This window comes from Lonchura striata, chromosome 4A, assembly GCF_050655825.1.
Source record: "Lonchura striata isolate lonStrDom1 chromosome 4A, ASM5065582v1, whole genome shotgun sequence".
Taxonomy (NCBI): Eukaryota; Metazoa; Chordata; class Aves; order Passeriformes; family Estrildidae; genus Lonchura; species Lonchura striata.
Window position 1 is genome coordinate 10,847,160 of NC_140742.1, and position 19,228 is coordinate 10,866,387.

Below are 19,228 nucleotides of genomic sequence, written 5' to 3' on the forward strand. Positions count from 1 at the left end.
TGTTTGGTTCTATATATACACCTATGCTGTTAATTTAAGCAGTATGATTAGTAAAACAACAGACTGCTATAACCTCAAAATTGTAAGCTTGCCTGTGCTGCCCATGTTATTTTGTTTAATGCCAGCACTAGTCTGGCATTCTTGCTGTTACTGGGGCTGTCTACCTTTAATCTTTATAAAATATTGTTGCAACATTTCTTTCATGTTTCTGGTCTTCAGTATTTGCTACCTTACTAAAAGCTGATACTTTTTAAGCCGAATATTTCATATCAAGGAGAAAACCAATTTAGATTCTTGGTAGAGCACTCACTCTGGTCCTGATGTTCTTTTCTATTTGGATTACCTTTAAAGAAGAATAAACTACACAACTTGATGTTCTTATGGTGAAAAACTTTGTGAAACAGCAAAAAAAATTACAAGGACCATGTTAAAAACTGGTTTTTTTCAGAGATCTGCAGCAGATTGAATCATTAAGGTTTATTTTGTGCTAGTTTTGACATATTTGTGAAATAATTTTTTATGAAAAATCTTCTATAATTGAAAATACTGTATCTATTAAAAGTGCCTCTATGCCAGCAGCTTAGACCTTACAGAGAACTGAAAATTGCAGTAGTGAAGAAGGCAGGAGGCTTTGTATTTGAAATTTGAAACCACTGTTGGCTGTCTTATCTAATATTTTATCAATGGTAGTAGGAACTCAAACTATGCAAGTCATTATTTTCAGTGGGCAACAGAGAAGCATAGAAACAATATGTTACTGCAGATAATAATCTTTCATTAATGACCATAACTTACTGCAGATGATCAGGATATATCATTTAGAGTTGATAACTGAGCATGGGGAATTAAAGGAACTGACAGTCAGAAACTTCAGTATAAAGTTTAAGGTGGAAATTCAATGCCTCACTTTGTAGCCTAAGCACTGGCAGGTCTTCCAGTGACTCAAATAAAAAAATTATGTTCTACATTAGATACACAGTACTAATTTCAACATGGAATTTACTCTTAGACCTGTTATATTTTTTGACTACTTATAATTTGAAAAAGCAACCAATCCACTCTTCACCCCTGCCACCCAAAAAACCCCAGCAGCTCATGTTTTCATGTTAAAAGTTCTACATGCTACCTACAGTGATGATAACCATAGTAATGTCCATGATTAGAAAAAAAAAAAGGAAAAAAAATTACTGAAAGGGAAAACAATACTAGAAATTAACCAAAGTCTTGGAAAATAATAAAAAATTCTCCACATCAGTTGGAGAGAATCTCTTGTGCAGCATCTGACTTGGCTTTAAAATGCTGTCATTTAAAAATATGAACCATAGTATTGATGAAATTGCAAAAACATTTCCTTGCTGACATATTTTTTCCCCTATTAAGAGGATTAGCACACCTTTTTATTGAAAGAATGCTTGCAAATGTTGAATTGCTGGCAAAGAATTATCTCTTCTGCTATTTAAAAATGGCCCTGAAGATTTAGTTTGGGGTATAAAAACACTTAAAGAAGCAAATGAACTCTGCAAAAACAGATGACAAAAAAGAAGAGCCTTGGCAGCTGCTAGGCTAAACACTTCTGCTGTAGTTACAAAAGTAGCAGGATAATCGACTTTCATGATCACTTAATATTTAGCTTTATCCTGCTGCTCCTATTCCTCCTGCTACATCCTGGGGCTGTATCAACAGGAGGACACAGCCTCATAATTTAGCAGTTTTTAACATGGGAAAAAATAAAATAAGATGGGTTTGACCACATAAATAGCCCCAAATATTTGCCTGTTTCATTTCATTTTGAAGCTGAGCAGATGGTAAAAATGATGTGTGACAGCCAGCTTTTGGTACGGCATGTTTTCTGCAGCAATGTATGGAAGCTCTCTGGCAGAGGAACAAGCTGTACAATGAGCTTCCTTCCCCACGGTGAGACCCGTGGATGTGAATGAACTGACAGCAGCAGCAGAGGGGCTCGTGCAGGTGTGTGCCGTGCTGGGCTCACAGCTCCAGAGGCAGAGCCTCTGCTCAGGCCATGGCCTCATCTGCTTCAGATTCATTTGGCCCAGTAAATGGCACCACTTGATCATGAAGAGTCAAAATAACTTCGATAGAAAAATGCAAGGATGCAATTTTATTTACATTCTGGGAAAACTCATTAAAACTTGATGAGTGGTGCCTTTTAAACAGCCTCATTTGACCTTTCTCTGCTTTCTCCTCTGCAGCACAGAGGGCTAAAACTGATGAGTTCAACTCAATCCCATGCTTATGGTGCAGGCCTTCATCATGTGCACTTAGTGCCTATTCTTCAGCCATGAAGAATACAGGTATCAAGTGCTACATATAAAACACTGTAGTTTCTCTTCAACTCAGTCTATAAATTTTTAAAGCACATAAATAAGGAAATGGACTGACTGCCACTGTCACAATGAATGAGGTTTGCATTTACACCAGAACACAGACACGTTGACTAAAGGAGCAAAAATTGCTGGTGCTTGGGGGAAAAAACTGGCACGGGGACTGCAGCTTCATACTTCAGGGTAAAGAGGCTCTCAGATCAGGGAAAATGAGAATTTATTAGTACAAAAATGCAAAAATGTAAATTCAGACCTATTTCATGTAAGAAACTATTTCTGCCAATTTGCTCCTGGCTTCCTTGTTTGGAAAATAAAATGTTCTTCCTAGAAAGCAATACTTTTCGTGCAGAATAGGCATCTTTGAAGTTCAGTATTAGATCAGTCCTTTTCAGTAATGAGACAATGAAGTAGCATTGGTAGCATGCTGCTGTGTCTCTCTGAGAAATAAGTGTAGACTCTACTGCTGGATACAGCTCATGTAAGATCTCATTTATTTACAAATAAATAAAACACGTGAGGAATACGAAGAAGTGAAATAAGAAAAAAAAAAAAAAAACAACAACAAAAACCCGTAGGCAAAAAATAAGTACTGTTACACTGGATCCTGTGATCTTGGGTAGCCTGATAAGCTGTTTGTGGCTTGCTGAGGGTGCTTTCAGGTCTCCCTCCTGAAGGCCACTTGCACACTGTCACCAATTAGTATTGCATTGTGGAGCTCAACAAGCTGTTAAGTGTCTTTTGAGCTACCATTCTGTAACCTTTCCAAACCTGACCTTTTCATTATCATTTCTCACCACTCTGTATGTGTATGAGAGAAAAACAGCCTTTTTAATGTCATGCTTATTTCCACTGGCTTTTAAACTTCTTGTCAAAACATTCTGATTTATTGTACATTAAGTGAGAAAGAAAGATCTGATCTTTCAACTACATTCAACACAAAGCAAAACATTTTGTTCTCTTTTTCAGGAGGAGTATAACTCTGCATCATGGTCATCAGCACACAGTGCATAAACATTATTGCTAATAGTGGCATATCATATTTCAGGTCTGGAAGCAAATGTTGTTTCCTCTCGGAGTGAATTGCAATGAGGCCCCTTCTCAAGTGGAGCTGGCTGCAAATGCCCTGTGCCTTCATGGGGAGCTGTTTGTCACAACAGTTTTTCATATTCTAAGGCATCACTGATGCTGGGCCTGATAAAGTTTTTACAGAGTGCATTTGGTTTCTTAAAATTCATCAAAATTACTCTTGTAAAAATTCCTCCGGAGCTGTGGGACAAGTGTTGGGAAAACCACATACTGCCCAAAACTTTTATATCCATTTCTGTTTCTCAGTTCTAAAGAAGAAAGTGCCTATGACAAAGTTCCTAAGACTGAATCAAAACCAGCAGCTCCTCTGCTTCTGTAAAAACATGTGTTGAATGGATCTGGATACACTGAGATTAGTTGTTGGTTTCTGGCAGTTTTAGACTACCAGATGATTTGAATTTGTCCATTCCTATTGGTGCAATATTTCTATTGACTGTAATAGTGAAAGACAGCTATTTGCAGAAATATGAGCATTTCAGTGTTAATCCATAACTATCAAAAATACTTTCTTAGTACCTCTAGAATCTTAATAATGTCTTAAAGACAGGGCATTGTACTACCAGATATGCACACACAAAAATATAATGTCCATTTTCTCTTTTACAGTATGTGGAAAAAACTTCTATGATGCATCAACTTTAAGACTTTGAAAGAGGGTCTATACTACAAAATCATGTACAAAGTAGCACATAAACACTCACAGTAAGTGCTAGTTTTCACACATACAACAGTTATAGGCAAGTGATATCTTTACTTTAGATATGATATAGGTGACCTTTTGTTTTGTGTGCTGAATATTTATTTATCTAGCCTCATATCTGCCCTACATACAAAACTCTGGTGCAGTGAAAAGTACTGAAATAAAATGCCCCCTCACAAAACCAAGAACAGAAGTCTTACATTCGAACTCAGAATATTCTGTATATCTAATAATTACCCAGTAGTGCTGTAAATTGCAGAAAATATAAAAATTACAGTTCCACCCAAAATGTCTTGATCTCACCACACACAAATCACTACCCAGACCAAGACCTGGGTACATATATCAGTGTGACATTTTACATTCCAGTGACAAACATAACCCCAACAAGTAAACTCTGTACAAGTGAAGGACTTGGGAGAATGAGCAGATGAAGGCTATTATATAGACAGATTCTGTGGCTACTTAGCTAGTCCTCATGAAATTAATTTCTTTATAAAATTAATAAATTATGTCATTTCTTCATGAAATTACTTTCTTTATCTCCTGAGCACTGGGCTCCATTGCACTCGCTGTCTCTCATATCTTTGATTTCTAGAACCACCAGACTTACATGTCAACTGCCCCAATTGCTTTTTATTTTTTCACATCCTCTGCTGAAATTACCTTATTTTTTAGCTTTTTGTTTCCTTCACTTGCCTTTGCCACATGGTGAAGACCATGTGCCTACAAAGGTCACGCTGCTTGTCTAAAGATCTGCCTTTAGGTCCTAGCCATAGGTCAAGAAATTTCTAGTTACGCATGAAGTCTGGGGATTTTTTCCTAGTCTCCTCCCTCAAATTCTCAAAACTCTTCTGTAGTGCCTGATCTCAGCTATGTTTGGTCCTTGAATCTTCTTTTACAGATTCCAGAAATTTCAGTCAACACTTCACAAGTAAACAAATACTGTCAAGCACCTACTTGAGAGTACTATTGGTTCTTCACCTTCTCCACATAGTTCTGTTTTCATTATTTTCTCTACTATTAAGATCACCTCCAGTCCTGCATCTAAATTGTCTTTTCAGAGAAAAAGATACGTTGGCTCCCATCAGCCCCCTCTTGCCTCCTCACTGCAACCCAAGAATAGCCACACATCCAAGAGCAAGTTGATTCTGCTACCAAATATGAGCAATAGTCTAAAAGAATTTCTCTCCAGAGCAAAGTTAATCATCAGTGGATGAGCCTAAATAAAATATAAGTAGGTTGAAAAGCTGTGATTCATTTTGTGTTTTCTGTTTTAGGTCAGAGAAGCATTCAGCAATTCTTTATAATTTTGTTATAATGATTATTCTTGTATATCCACCAGGTAATGTTTACAGGCACTTGCAAAACACAACATCTTTATTTTACACAGCAGGACAAACAAAGACTCCTATTACCAACTCCTATTAGCTCTGCCCTGAGACCAATCAGAGAAGGAAATGGGTTTGTTTCCAAGCCATCACCTTCTCTCTAACCTCATGGCCTCCTTCAATGAGAAAGACTATTCAAAGCTTAAAGACAAGAAGGCATTAATGCAGCAACACAGCAACCCTATTTACAGTTATCCTATTTACAGTACTAATTTCCTTTATGACACTTTTGAAGCTGGAGAAAAGGATAATTGCAGAGAATTCTAAAAGAAACAGGAATCTGAAGTGATAGTCACAGATTTAATCAACATTTACTTTTTTTTGAAACCAAAATAATTTTTTTTAATCTCATATTCCATTATAAACATTTGTCTTGGTAGATTTTCCCTTCCCAGACTCATCTCATTCTTTCTGTTGAAACCTTTATGTCTTTCAACTTCCTCACTCTTTTTCCTTGCCCCTCCAGCTCCAGCCAGCGGCACCTTCCCCCACTTTTTATGCATAGCAACCTATGCCATTGCTCTGTTGAATGATAGGTGCCATCTATATATTCAAATATTTGGCAGATATTCTTGGATTCAAAGTTTGTTTTTTTTGGTGGATTTTTGGGCAGGGAGAATAAGTAAAATAGCAGATTAGGATTTTAGCAGACTCACTGTTCTATTGAGCTAAATTTTACGTTACCCATCTTGGCCTCTTGCATAAGGCTGTGCAGTTTTAAACCAGATGTATATCAATGCCCTTGAAGCACAAAGATACCTGGAGATATTAAGCAGCAGGCTAAGGAAGTGAACAATCAAGTTGCTTGATACACACCTCAATTCAAGAGCAGCATATGTTCCAGGGGACAAGCTACAGATATTTGGGTTTCTGCTCTTAATCATTACCTGTGAGTCCAGATGCTGATGTTGTTCACTCTAATTCTGCTTTTCCACCACTAGTTTAATTTTATCAACTGCTTTAGGCTATTAAAGCTTCAGAAGAGCATGCTGATATTATGAACTGGAATATCTAAATGTGGAGAGCAGGTTGGGGTTTTTGGTTGGTTTTTTTTTTAAACATAAGAACTACATTGTTTTAAGGCACTGTGTGACTCCTGATGTAAATCTGCATAAGCACATGGCTGCTTCAACTTCTGCTCAAGAGGAATAGCAAACCCCACAGGGAAATCCTTCAACATGCAGAGCTACTAGAGAGGTTCCTGTGGAATTCATCATTAGCATTAGTGTTTTGCCCACAAGTCACTGTAAACAGATACAACAGATAAGTCTACAGTGCCTATATTTAAAAATTACTCTAAAAGATTATTGAATATTAGGCACTACTGGATACTTATTAAAAGTAAGCCAGCATAGGTTTAAGTGCATTTCTCCTGAGCAGAAACTCTGCAAATGATAATTTGATAGAAGTTCCCCTTCTAACAGTAGAAACATTTTTTTTCTCACTGCAAAACTAAGTATCTACAACAATACTCACTCTCTGAGGATTTCTACTCCAGTTCTCTATTTCAAAAACTTCAGATGATGAGCTGCTGGCAGATCCAGAGTATGCACACAGCCAATATTTTTGGTCAATGGCTCACCAGATTTCAGCAGAAAGGAACCCAGAACTGGAGTGAAGACAGTGCAGGCTTCACCCATGAGGTAGCTTGCAATGGGTGGGTTTTTTAAGAACCTAAGCTACTCAGAGAGTGCTACATTCCCCCAGCACCTGACAGACACACCCCTAAAACAAGCCACTGGAAAATGCAGGGGCATGGGCACTACACAAAGGAACAGATCACGCGTTTTCACAAATATTACTTAGAACTAACTTTCAAGGACATGTAAAGGAGGCTCTTGCTGAGATACTGCATGACACTGAATTCAAAGATTTAAAAGAAGAAAACGAATGCAAAGGGTTTCAGTTTCTAACCTTGTGCAAATTCATAGCTATTGTCATAAAACAGTTTAGTCAGAAATTCTTTGTGACCATACATACCACCATTAAAACTGTCTTAAAGCCCCTGACATTTCCATACTGACCTGTTTGTAGATATCATTACCATCCCTTTTATTGATACACATGAGGAAAATGTTTAAATTAAGTAGAAAAGGTCACAAATGAAATGTGTGTACATGTGCAAGACTTTTGAGAAATGTAAATACATTGCATTAATAACAAGTCACCATTAAATTCTTCATTTATTCTTGTATAAATAAAGAAAATAAAAAGAAGACTAAATTTATTTGCAAACTAGAAAAACATCCTCCCTTCACCTTCCATCACTGTCTTGCTCATCTATGGAGCTCCTTCTTTGGTGTGTGACAAAGATCCCAGAAAAGTGGGAGGAATGCTGAGGCTGAGGCTTCTGCTGAGCAGAACATCACCAAGCATATTGTTCTGGACTGAGCCTCCTGGAAACTTACAGTATTCTTATTAGCAGCATCTGTTTTATGCTGACTTCCACACTATCTTAATGGAAAGTATTTTATTAAAGCAAAACTTGTTAAATATGATGAAGAGCTATTCCCCAGCATTAAACAATTCCTGTTTGTTTGTGTAGCCATGTAGGACCCTTTGCCATTTAAAATCTGTTCATTTATGCCTCAGGACAAATAAATATTAGATAATTTACTTTTAAAAAAGAGTATTATTGCTCTCCTAGTTGTGGGTTATATGTGCTGGGTTAAAAAAAAAATTGGGGCCCAACTGTGAAAATTACAAATAGCTCTAGGACATATTGCATATTTCAAGAGATTTTATTGTATAGATGTATTTGAAAAAAATGGATTTCTGAATTCATGGGAGGTAAACTGTGGACAATATAATCAAGATCAACCCAAATATAGAGTCTGGGCTAAGACCATGAGCTATTCACTGAGATCCAAGTGATAAATGTACTTTCTCTGAGTGAAAATTACTGTTCTTGCAGTTTTTCCCTTTTGCAAAGCAGTATGAGAAATTTCAGGTTCAATACTTGCAAGTCAGCCACACTCAGCATCTAAGAAAACCTTCTAATTTCAGTGTTCTGAGCATTAATTAATGAAATAATATGTACTCCACTAGAAATTTGGGGAAATACAATTAAAATACAGGCACAATTTAAAGTATTACTAAACTAGAGGTGGACAACCAGATTTCAGTGACAGAGAGACTCAATACAAGAGGAGAACCTCTGTTTGTTCTGCTGATATAGTTGAAATCACTTATTGTCAATACCAAGAATACAGTTTTGTGTAATCCCAAATGCAATGAGTGGGGTTTTTTTACTCTAAAGAGGTTTTTCTTTAGGAAGTTCTCAGTTTTGTCCTGGCTTCAGGTAAGAACTTACAGCCCCCTTGGGGAAAAAAAAAAAGAAAAAAAAAAAAGAATCTAAGCTAGTTTTTCTTGCAGTGAGTCATAAAAAAAACTAAGATGGAAGAATTATTAGTTTCCACCCTGCTCTACTTGCTGCCTATGTAGAATTGTTCCCTATGGCATAGTATGTACTGTTTCATCCAGACTTATTTTAAGTGTTCAGCTCAATTTCAGCCATGAAATGGCAGCTAACGAATAATCTCCTTTGGTTTATTTTTATCACATTCTCAAGTATGCATTAAAATTAACATAATTGATGGTGTAATTAAAGATGTCAGCACAGCCCTGAATACAGAGTTTGCCAGTTTACTTGTACTCTTAGGATTTTTTCCTGAAAGTTTACTGCCAACATCACACTGGATTATTTTAAAGACATTTTTAATTCCTGAATTATTGCCCAGGAGATCACAAGATGTTTTCAAAGCTTATAGAATTACAATAATATGAAAAGTTTAATCCTATGAAAACCAGGTAAGGACACAATTCCACCTGCTCCCATTCCATCTCTCCATTCTGATATAAAATTGATTCAGTCAGGCAGGTAGAGCCTCCCTATTCTTCTTTTGTAAGAATTTATCTGTACTAACAGAATGGGAGCACAGCCACCTCAACAGGCACAGCAATTTCCAATTGCCTATGCTGGTGTCAAAGTTTAAGCACCTACTGTTAAGAAAACATCTCTCTTGAAGCTGTGAAGGAAGAAAGCCACAGGCTCACTACACCTCTGAACAGAGTGGCAGCCTTACACTTCCTTTTTACATATGCCCTGGATCATAAAGATTCCAGGGACCAGCACTGAAATTCAGCTTGAGCTGTTAAAATGAGATGGGGAATGAAGGAAGAAAGAATAGTCCTACATGCCATATCACTGAGGGTTTTTTCCTTTCCTTTATGTGCTGATGAACCCAGAGTGACAAATGCCCTGCTTTGAAGATTACACTTGTTGCAATAACCTTCCTCACAGCTTACTGTTTATTATATTAGCATTATAATTTAGGATAGTTCTCATTTCACAGTCAACTTTTGGATCATGCAGAACTTTTGGTTTAACCTAATCTCATGCTTGGGGTGCTCTCATGCGTTCAGTAAGAAATGTTCTTGTGCTGTCCCATTGTACCAGCCAAAACAGATACTTGCTGCCCTCAAAGTAAGGTGGTGGCACATTCATGGAGCAGATCACTAATTCATACATGAACAGTATGAAGAGGTGGCATGTTTTTAAATCTATTACATTTTTTTTTCCTGCTAAGGCACTATTTCCTGTTGTACCCTTCCCATTGTACCAGAAACCCTAACAGCTATTAGCCCTAGCTCCACTGATCTGCCAGAATTCACAAGGCTCGAGGAATAAGTGGATTCTGGAAAATAAATGGTTTAGAGGAATACTGCCACAAGTGTATTTTCTAGCAGATATCCTGCTGAATATTATGCTGTTCCACAATGAATGGCCTGTTCCCAACTTATAAGGGAGTCAGCCAAACTTGTCACAGTTGTTAGTAAGTTCAGTTAGAAAAGTTTTCTCTTTTTGTCAAATTAAGTAGCAAGCAAATAGTAAAACTTTTAGTATAAAATATAAAACAATCTCTCTTTTCCCTAAATAGCAAACTAAAGCACAGATAGAGATGGGAATACCTGAGAGCATCAAGCATGTGTCCCCAGCTTGAGGAGCCGCTGGCTATGAGCTCAGAGCTATCCCTCCTTTGGTGCACAGCAGAGCTGTAGGATCCCATGTGCTTGAAGATAACCACACTGGGATTTTAATCAAGGATGATGCACAAGAATGATGCAGTGGCAAAGCAAAGATCTTGACATCCATGCAGATATGTATGACAGATATAAGAGCCCTTAATAAGAATTAATGGAATGCTTCCATCTCTTTAAACTCTTTATTCAATCAAAAATCCACTGTAAGTCCAAAACTCTTGATTTGTACAAAGCAGAAAAAGAAGTTTTGAATCTCTGCAGGTCTTTCTCAGGCCTGAGTTTATGGCTGTACATTCAAGAGTCTTGAAGATTGACTGATGTTTAAACATAATTTGTACAAATAATAAAAATGCAGTGTGTTACCTTGTCTTGGTTTCTGATATGTAAACCAAGAAAAAAAAAATCTATTTTTTCTGTTATTTGGCACAATTCCATTATAATTTTCCATTTAATTCTTTCAAATGCTCCTTTGCTACATTTCAGCTACCTTAGAGATCTCCTCTCACTCTGTTTCCTTTTCACGGATCCATTGCAAAAGATACTTTACCTGTCTTATACTTCAAAATACCTTTGTTTCAAAAAAGATAAAAGAGGATAAAAACCATCAGAAGTAAGTTTTGATAAAAAGGCAGACTTTGAAGCTCCGATATAAATACAGCATGATGCTTTCTAACAGATTTTTAATTTAAACTCTCACATTAAAACAGAATAATTACTAGGCCCAGAGGCAATGCAGGGAATATGTGGCTTGTATGTGGCTTCCTTCCCTGCTTCTGGTTACTTTAATGACCTTTCAGCTATATAATGATTCTGGCAACTGCCCCCTCTAAAAAGCTTTTTGAAAACAGAACCAGTCCATACAGAACTGGATTGATCAAGCAGTGCAAGTTGTATCCAGAAGGACACTCTAGGAAAACATGTTTGGGCTTCATTTGAATAAAGTTTAATAGGCACTTTTCAAATATATAAGTGGACAACATTACCCTGAAGTTCTTAAGGATCAGGAAATGCAGTTCAAAAATAGTCCCACTAGCACACCTTTATATAAGAACAAAGCCCTTTTGGCAGCCATGTCATCACCTAACAAAGATATAGTGTCTAAATGTAATTTGTTGTCAGTAGTTATTAGGAAAACAAAACATCTGTCTTGGTAACAAGACTTAATAACATAGGCCATGGAGGTCATGAGTTTCCAATAGAATTCAAAAGCAATTATAAATTTATTTTGGTTACCTTGGATTGCTTTAAAATTAAAGCAGTAATTACTTCACAGGTAAGGTTATATTCTCAGATGAATTACAAGCATTCAGGTAACAAAGTCATGTGGCCAAAAAAACCCAAAAAAACCTAAAAGCATCACACATGGGCAATGGGAACACAGACCACAAGGAGGCTGTGATGTGCTAAACTGGGACCTCCACTATGGACCAATAACCTCAGCAAACCAAATGACTGCATGCTTAAATTGACTCTGAATCAGGGAGTCTTGGAGTCTAACTGATTAGGAATTCATAAATTATCACACACAGTTAACCTATAAGGATGGTTGTAGCTCTTTGGGAGAGCTCTAAAGAGCTACATCTAATTTCAACAGGCATGGGTACCTATCATGTTAGCTCAGTTTAATTCATTTTATTTCTAACACACAAGATAAATAGTTAAAGAGCTCTTTCATTTTAAAATATCAATCTTACTTATTTCTTACTACTTTTTAAAAACATAAATGTATTTTGAAATAGACATTCTCCGATCAAATTAGATTTAGGCTTTTGAGTGTGGCAATACAAGCAAGTTTGAGTAGACAAGTGTGTAGGCATATAAATAAGTTTATTCCATGTTAAATGAAAGTAGAAAGTGTGAAATGAACTGGATTAAGAGTCAAACCGAAGTATAACCACTTCATCTACAATTTCTCTGCAGTTATATGTATAGTCAAAACTTAATTCATGTGTGCAATTATAGTTGGCAAATACCTAGTGTAAGCCAATATTCTGTGCAACTATCTTTCCATCTGCAATTCTGGAAGCAAACTAGGAAAAATGCCTGAGAATAATATCTACAAGTTGGAGGTTATGGCACTGAATAACAAGAATGACAAAGTGAAAGCACAGAAAATCTGATTGAGTGACAACCACTGACAAAACTTTGGAAGAAGAAAGGGATGCGTAAGCAAGGAGACAAGAAAAAGCAGAAGTATTCCTAATCACTTCCACTATGTATAAACTGATTAATGCTTAAAAATAACCAGCACACTGTCATCTCACACTTCCAAATACAACTCCTCAAAGCACTTTCTAATGTGTGCTTCTGACAGCCATGAATCAAAGAGATCTGCTATTTGGCATGAAAATCTAGAAACCAAATTGTACACTGCCAGCATAAATGTACCACAAGTAGCGAGAGTTTGAAGGCAATACGTCAAGTTGTCCGCACAGTCCTCTAGACTGAATATTTTGTCAAGATGTGTGTCACACAGATAACAGGAAAATAGTCTAAAGGAATATATTCGTCTTAGTGAAGTACATTAGTGTAATTACAAATCAGTTATCCATTGCTCTGGATTACCTAGTGGTATAGCACACCTTAAATGGACAGATATTTCAACTTATGTTTTAACCTCCATAGTAGGTCAATGTCCTACCAATCAATTTTACTATTCCTTCCAGATAAATGAGTCAATGACCCTATTAACTGTTTCCTTGAGCAGCTCAGTGATGGCACAGTGCTCGCTTTGCAGAGCATGTTACAAATACAGTAATGATGTGGCCTGACAAGCTGCTTGACTGCATATTATTTAATGCTCACAGGGCCACTAAGTGTGCAGTGAAATTTGTGCTCATAAGATAAACTAGGCAGCATTAGCAATTGTTTCATTCAGTGGCTTGAATTCTCAAGAGAATGTTACCTAAATCATCTCAGAGCTGATGAGCCAGAAGTGTAGGCAGAGGAGAAAAGGACAAAAGCATAGAGGGCACCAGGGAAAATGCAGGGACTCAGAGCAGCCTTGAGTCAGACACCTTAGGTAAATTCTGAAATCCAACTTATTTGAGAGAGGCTTTTTGGGGTGTTTCTAAAGTTCTGAGACACTACCAGGAAAAATCTGAAAAAAATTCATATGCTAAGCTTATGAGTATCACATACTCAACTCATCACATGTAACACTACAGGAATCAAAACTGGCAATATTCCTTATTCATTACTGTGCTTCACTCAACTTTCAAATCAAATTAGAAGAGCTGAGGTGCATTCATCCTAGCTCCATTGCAGAAAAAAAAAAATGAGATTATTGCTTGACACTTGTCATTTTTCCACCACATCACTATAATCAGAGTTGTACATTCATTGTACATCCGTATCCTCGGCATATGCCAGTTCAACAGCTGGAGGCTGTTGGTGCAGAGGGTTGAAAGGAAATACACTGGTCTTTAACAGCATCCACACTGTGTTGTCAGGGACAAAACACATTAAATACCTGGCTGAAAAATACAATCTTTATTTGCACCATTTGATTACTTCAACTTTGGCCAATTTGAGGAAAGATTTTTTCCCCCCCCATTTTAAACAACTGTGATTATTCTGAAATAACAACAACAAAACCAAAAAGAATTTGGTATGTCTGGGACATTTGCCTTAAACTAAGCAACAGATGTGGAAAACTCCAGGATAGGTTCCATGTGTTGATAACTGCTGCTTAGAGAAGTCAGAAGGAGCAAAAAATATGGATAACAGAAAAGTGAAGAACTGTTGCTCCCTAGTGCCTAAAGAAAGTAATCCCTTGACTACAGAGCTGAGCAGTACTGTAAAGCAAAAACAATTAGGTGATCCATGTATCTCAAGCATTTAACTGTAAGCAACACAAGATGTATCATGGTATTCTTAACATTTGCTCCAAGATAAGTATTTCAGAAACAGTGATCTATGCAAAATAGAAATAGCTTCCTAATTCAATCATGCTTCAACCATCTTGCAAATAATTCACAGATAATAGGAAGTAGTAAAGGTAACTGTCAGAAGCTGGCTTGCAGTGTCTGTGTTGTGTGCATGTATTATAGTGTTTACAAAGAATGGATTAAATTTAGGTGATATTGCATTTGAATTTAGTATTTATATTATGAATTAACATGAAATTTTAATGCATGTACTGCTTTAAATGTATTTTCATTCATGTATCAAGGAGCACAAGTGCAGAAAATAGTACATTTATCCATTCTTAAGGCATTAAGAACATAATCGCCTTGTGATTGTAAGCTGTTTTGTTCTGTTTTATTTATTATTTGACATAGTGCTTTGGTTTTGTAGATTGGGCTACAGCATTTGCTGGCAGAAGACGAACCTGACATAATTTTATCTATTCTAGGCTTTTAATGCTGTTGTAGTCAGTGCTCTGTTTGTTGTCCAAATTATGAAAATTACAATACACCTTCAACTAAAATTACTCTTTTTTTCCCCAAGCTGATTAAATGTTACTCTAAAATTATACTATTTTAAATGTAGTGCCTCTGTGGGGTACTTCCAAAGTCCATTCAAACCATTAGTGAATCATTTAACATTTCATCAAGCCATTTGGTATATTTTTACACATTTCAAACAAGACTTTCTGTGCTTGACCACAGTAAACAGGACAGTGCTGTGAGAACCTCATACCAAGGCCCAGCCAAAATGGACTGCTGCATTTATTTAATACTCCAAGGGTTCCACACAACTCTCTCACTCTTCTTTCTGCACAGATCTCACTCTTCAGCTGTTAACCCTGGCCAGCCTCACCATGCCACAGGAGTCAGGACACGTCCAGCCTCAGTGGCCACGGGATTCAGACCACATCCAGGCTCTCTGGCCATGGGAGTCAGGACACATCCAGGCTCTCTGGCCATGGGAGTCAGTACATGTCCAGCCTCTGTGGCCATGGGAGTCAGGACATGTCCAGCCTCTGTGGCCATGGGAGTCAGGACACCTCCAGGCTCTCCAGACTCCTCCTGAGCAGAGGGGCAGCCAAAGGGCCCTCTGCTCACACAGATTTGAGATTGACCACTCAGAGCAGGGAGCTGAACTGGGAAAAGGTCAAGGTGCCCAGCCTCCACAAGAGGGGAGCTGAACTGGGAAAAGCTGTCAGCCCTCCCCAGCCATCCTCAGGAGCCCGCTGGCCACTGGGAGCAGACTGGCTCAGCAAGTGCAGCCCACAGCTACACCCTGCAAGCGCTGGCTCCTGTGAGCATTGGAAATGATCTGCCCCACACCGGTAGGATGGTGGCTGCACCGTGTGGGGTTTTCTCTCTCAACCCTTGTTACTGTGTTGGGTTTGACCTTGGCAGCATCTGAGAGTCTCCTGCTCCTGACAGCCAGTGCTGGCCTGCTGTATCCCACAATAATGAGCTCCACCTTAGGGGAGCCTGGATCGATTTCCCTGCCGGTTGTCAGCCCTTACTTATTCATTTCACAGCACTACAGTAAGATCAACAGTGCTATAACCGTGCCACCCGGATCATTGAAATATGCACTGTGATATAATAAAGTGACATACTTTGCATTTAAGCAATGGCCTAGCAAAAAAAAAAATAAATTCCTGATAGTGCAGTAGTGCAGAAACTGTTTCTCCTCATAAGATTGATGGCAATATCATGCAGGAAAAGAATAATTAGTTTTGCTCTGGTTTTATGTAGAAAGTATAATAGGCTTAAAATATTACCATGCTTTTTTTCAAATGAGTTCAAAAATTAAAAAGTATGATAATTTACGTATGTAAAAAAAAAAAAAAAAAAAAAGAAAATATCAGCAAGATCCTTAGAAATTTTAATTTCTACTTTATTTTCTCTATAGAGCATGCATTCATCACATATATGCATTATGGGTGCGTGTGACTCATTGCAATAATAGACCAATTAGGAAAATGAAGGAGCATAAGAATCACAAATGCAATAAAAAATATTTTAAAAATCTCAAACAAAATCAACTATAAAGGTCTGGTTTGCCAACTTCAATATTCATGCCCTCCCTAATACCATTAACCACTACTCAGTTTATATATAGAAATATCCCAAACTATTTATTTTTAGGAAGACAAAAAAATGAGGATTATTTTCATGTGTTTAATTTTAAGATAGTGAAATTGTCCTTATTTAAACCAAAACATTAACAGCGTTTCCTAACCAATGCAATATTTCTGCCCAGAAGAAGTCTTGCCAAAAAGTGAAGAAAACCTGCTGCCACAAACGGACAAGACAAAAGCCTTTTCACCAAATTAGGCTACATTTTAATCCTGAAGTACAGCTGAAGAGTGTTTTGTGTCATATCATTGAAGCCTTCAAGTGAACTGAAACAAAACAAACTGGAAACAAAACAGAGGCAGAAGTGTAAACAAAATATAGTCAAAACTAGAGAATTAGAAGCAAGGGTATTTATGTTGCCCAGGCTCAGGGGTTTCTCCTCAAGAACTCATCTTCCAACACCTCACATAGACAACAGTGAAAACTGTGCAGAACAAATAGAGATTGTGGCTTTGAAGTGTGGCCGGCACAGAGGATGTACAAAGAGTTCAGCAGAGACAGGGATGATGGAGATGTTATCACACCCAAAATGTCATCCGAGTGGAAGACTCTGAAAGGCAGGGGTGACAGCTGCCTGGGAAAGACAAGGGGACTGGAATTAATGAAACACAGATGAGATCAACAGTGGTGCCTTTTGACACACTGGTCTTTTGTAGGTAGAGCATGTAAAGACCTCTCTCAAATGCAGACCTCTCCTGTGCAAATGTGGAGAGATTAACATCTTTAGAACTGCCAAAAGCAGAGTGGAAGAAAATGAAGAGTCATGAAGTTATCACACGGATTCATTAACCAACTGATTGGCGCTTTCCTATTGCTGCTGTCATGAAAAAGGACAGGAAGACAGATTCACATTTATCTTCAACACCTCATAGCAGCAATTCTCAGGGAAAGTACATAATCTTGTCTTTGAAAGGTCTCTAACGTATTTTCAAGATAGCACATGCTAACTGTAGAAAGAGCAACTTTTAGGAAGTACAAACTTACTAAGAAAACTTGGTATTTCCCATGGTGTTTGTGTTATTGCCATTCTGACCATAATTGCAAATGCTAGAAATCCAACCACTAAAGACCTAGATATTAACAAACAGGACCTAAAAACCACAGCAAATACTACACCAAAAAAAATTAATTTTCATTTTAATTTTTTAAATTTTTCAATTTTTCAATTAAAAAAAAAACACAACCAAACAGTAAATGGTGGCAAAGTAATATAAGCCTAGAGGTTTGAGGCATACTTTATATCATCTACTTCCTGACAAAATCATAATCATTAAGCAAAAACTAATTGTACCAAAATTTTACACAAGAAATAAGATTGCAAATCACTAAGATAAACATCAAATGGTAATGAAGAATTCCTGAAGCTAAGCTGAGTATTCTAAAGGAATAGAACATTGGTACGAAGACACAGCCTTCACCAGCAAATCATTTGCACATTGTTCTGGGCAAACCTTTATATATCACAAGCCTTTGCAGAGTATGCTTCAGAAAGGGAGTATTCCTATTTTCTATCTTTTTACCTTCATAAAGCTTGAGTTCTCTATACAGAATAGCCTTAAAATCTTTCCAATAGCACAAACCATGAGGTTTTACAGCTAGCACAAAAATAGGCTTGTTAAAATGCCAACAGAGATGCTACAGTTACACTGCTATCTACTGGTAGATTTCTTCTCTGTGAGTTGCTGGAATCTACACAGGCACATTGAGAAAAGTGGTTATTGATAAGAACATGTCATTTTCTTCTGCACAGACATTGACATTTAAAAAACTATCAAAATCTGAGTACCATCAGTAATTATACTTTTTATATGGCAATATTATTCAGAGCGTTCAATTAACTGCAAGGTTATATCTTACTGCATGGAGATACACAAAGAAATGGCTCTTTTCAAATAGCTTAAAATCTAAACAGACAGTTGACACAAGAAGCCAGAAGACAAGATGGGAAAAGTCTACTGTAGACAATTAAATATACACAGAAACATATGTGAAAATGCTAAACACATATGGAGAATGCTTACTAGAGTTAAGAAATGAAAAAAAATAAAAAGGCTCAATGAGAAACAAAGAGAAATAGAGCTGAGAATTGCTGCTCTCCTCCCTGCCACTACCAACGTGCAATTCTGATTCATTTTCTCTCCAAGGTGTGTCAGTATAGCAGGAGCAGATGCCATAAATGCTACTGTAGTAAGAGCCCTAACTGTGACAGAGGAGAAGAGCAAACAGTGAGGTTCAGCATGCAACAGCAGTTTCTGCAGCAGGAATTGCCCACTTTCCCTCTTCAGGGGCAGCTCCAGACCTTGGTTTTCACGAGAGCATTAAAGAACCTGCCATTAAACTTTGGGCCACAGCTCGTTATTTTCATGATCCTGCAAGCACTCAACTGCAGTACAGCAAGAATCACACGGTGGGATTTTTGGCTTTTTCTGGTGCAGGGCCAGGAGTTGGACTCGATGGTTCTTGTGGATTCCTTCCAACCCAGAATATTTTATGATTCTGTAATAAGTGCAGCGCTCCAAGTTATGAATAAATGGCCTCTGTTCAGTGCTGCTGAACAAAGGTAACAAAGCATTTGACACTTTCAGTAATAAGCCATGTGCTCTAAGAGGGTCAAGGAAAGTTCTC

General features: G+C 37.5%; 1 protein-coding gene across 8 annotated transcripts in view; it reads right to left on the minus strand.

The window, feature by feature from the left end:
- TENM1 (teneurin transmembrane protein 1) overlaps positions 1–19,228 on the minus strand; it is a 793,032-nt gene that overhangs the window by 759,922 nt on the left and 13,882 nt on the right. For 2 of the 8 annotated variants that reach the window (XM_085571041.1, XM_085571038.1), the window contains exon 1: positions 6,996–7,228. The exons of the other annotated variants lie outside the window; for them this stretch is intronic. The gene's annotated coding sequence lies outside the window, so the exon portion shown is untranslated. Of the gene's footprint in view, positions 1–6,995; positions 7,229–19,228 lie in introns of those variants that run through there. 8 annotated transcript variants of the gene reach the window in all.